The sequence below is a fragment of the Alosa pseudoharengus genome, unplaced genomic scaffold (assembly GCF_046254945.1).
Source record: "Alosa pseudoharengus isolate Yale_2024_CS ecotype anadromous, Long Island Sound unplaced genomic scaffold, YU_APseudo_1.1 YU_APseudo_1.1_scf_20, whole genome shotgun sequence".
In the NCBI taxonomy this organism is placed as follows: Eukaryota; Metazoa; Chordata; class Actinopteri; order Clupeiformes; family Clupeidae; genus Alosa; species Alosa pseudoharengus.
The window spans coordinates 17,890,391-17,892,890 of NW_027468664.1; the positions used below are offsets into that span (position 1 = coordinate 17,890,391).

Sequence of the window (2,500 nt, forward strand, 5' to 3'; positions counted from 1 at the left end):
AACAGCCATGGGAGGGGAGCCTAGTGGAGCACAGGATGGGAGGAGGACTGGAGGAGGGAGGGAGAGAGACAGAAAAAAACAGAGGAAGAGAGAAAGAGAGAGAGAGAGAGATTGTGACAGAACTGAGGAAGAGAGAGGGAGAGAGAGAGAGAGGGGGGAAAGAAATTGATAGGGTGAGGGAGAGACAGAAAGAGAGAGATTGAGGGAGGGAGAGAGAGAAAGAGACATGGAGAAAGCAACAGAGGGAGAGAGAAGAGAGAAAGAGGAAGGAAGGCAACAGTAGAAAGAGGGAGTAACGTAGGACAGGGGGAGTTAGAGGGTAAAAATCTGCTGATGGCATATGCCTGCAAGAAACACTGAGCCAAACCAGCAGGGTGTATGCATGTGTGTGTGTGTGTGTGTGTCAGAGACAGAAGCTCACCACACATGTACTCCCCTCTCTCTGTCCTCTATCTCTCATCTCCACCTCTTGCTGAAATACAGTACTTCAGGTACCTTAACCCATGCCTACTGCTGCTATGGAGCATGGCATGTACAAGGCTCTCGCTCTCTCTCCCCCCCCCCCCCCCCCCCACACACACACACACACACACACACACACACACACACATTAATTATTAATGCTTGCTCAATGCCTCTTCCCTTGATGCTGAGAGATGCACGTTCTGTGTGCACAGCAGGAGATAGGGTCATATACTACAGCATCTCATATCTCATTTAACAAAAGTATGTGTGTGTGTGACTGTGTGTCTACCCTCCTCTAGTATAGGTCAAGCCAGGACAGCCTCTGTCACTGTTATCTCAGAGAGAGAGATAGAGGGGGGGGGGGGGGGGGGGGGGAAGGGAGGGAGAGGGTTGTCAAGACACTGATGGATGGGTCAGAAGTGGAGGAAAGGGGAAGAGGAGAATTCTATGCTGTCCTTTCTCAGCGATGTCCTCAGTGAGATGGATGAGGAAGCTCACACATGAAAGAGCTGACTTCACGCAAGGACAGAGAGAAACAGAGAGAAGAGAGGGACAGAGATGTGGGGAGAACAAGAACCCTGAAGGCAGAGGAAACCAAAAGAACCTACACTGTACAGTATCAAGAACCTCAGGGAAGACTTGCAATGAGCAAACAAGTAAAGGAGAAGAAAGAGAGAGGGAGGAATGGAAAAATTCAGACAAACCAGAGCTCAAAATATGTGAAAATGAAAAATGTGAATTCTAATGGCACACTCTTCTTCCATTACCCCCCGAGCAAAACATCCTCCTGACTAATTCAAGCCTGCCCCACCTTCCCTCCCACTCTCTCTACCTACCCCCCCCCCTCTCTCTCCTTAGTTATCCTGGTGCTGAAGGCTGGGGGCTAACTTGTGCATGCAGTCTCACCCGCACTCCCAAACCTCCACCCAACTCCTCCTGCTCTAGCCCCAGCTCTCTGGCCTCAGGCCCTGGGCTGAATATTGATGCATGATGGCGCTGGCGTTAGCGTTCCAGAGGTCCAGAGGCCTGGATCACATTTCTTATCAAAACGGTTTGAAACTATCCCAGCAGTCCTCAAGTTCCTGTGTGAATTTAGTACCTGTACATGTGCATTGTACAAATAAATCAATTTGGTTCTGTTACGATATAAGTATTGGAGGTTTTTCGAGTGTGTGCATCTGTGTGTCTGCATGTGTAGGTAAGGGTTTTATGGTGTGTGTGTGTTTGTGTTTGGCTGTGCGCTTGCATGTTTTTATTTTGTGTGTGTGTGAGAGAGAGAGAGAGAGAGAGAGAGACAGAGAGAGAGACAGAGAGGGAGACAACAGAACATCATCCCTTTCTCTGTCAGACGGTCTGCAATGCTACCAGATACGGTTGCTTAGTGATTCTAAAAGCGGAAGGCTTGTTCTACAGTTTCCAATGCAAGGTCATGGAGAAGGGGACAGGGAAACGAGCTGCGTGTTAGCAGCAAGAGCTGAAAGAAAACGCCACTTCAGACACAGTAATCTAAAACTCTGAGAGTCTGTCTGGAGAGCCACAAAAAATGATGCATAAGCTTTTAGAAGGGGAAGGAAGAAGATGATAGGAGAGAACAGTAGTAAAATAGAATAATAAGAAAAAAGAAAAACTAAAGAATAGACAAGAATGAAAACCAACTGACGAGAAGAAACATAAAAACTAAAAGGTCTGAAGCATCATTAGTCGTGCTTCTCCAAAAGCAACGGTGATGTAATCCTCTTTTGTGCTTTAAGCGGAGATTTAGTGCATTCCTGTAGTGAAGGCCATGCCGTGGCAACACTGGATAAGATGTGAGGCAGCGTGACATTTTCCACTGGGGACAACAAGGACGGGGGACATTAAATGATGTGCTACATCGCACTCAACCGCAAAACATTCTCCTTCATCAAATTGGGCCTTGCACGAGAGACTGATGGATTTTTTTCTTGAAAATTGTTTGTAGAGCTTCAGCAAATTACCGTTCAATTTAATCCTCAAGGAGGATTTTTTTCTTGGACTTCTTAGCCAATGTGTGTGA

At 47.0% G+C, this 2,500-nt stretch overlaps 1 protein-coding gene across 2 annotated transcripts in view; it reads right to left on the minus strand.

Moving 5' to 3' along the window:
• The window catches only part of bmpr2a (bone morphogenetic protein receptor, type II a (serine/threonine kinase)), a 27,487-nt gene that overhangs the window by 7,248 nt on the left and 17,739 nt on the right, over positions 1–2,500 (minus strand). The window lies entirely within an intron of this gene.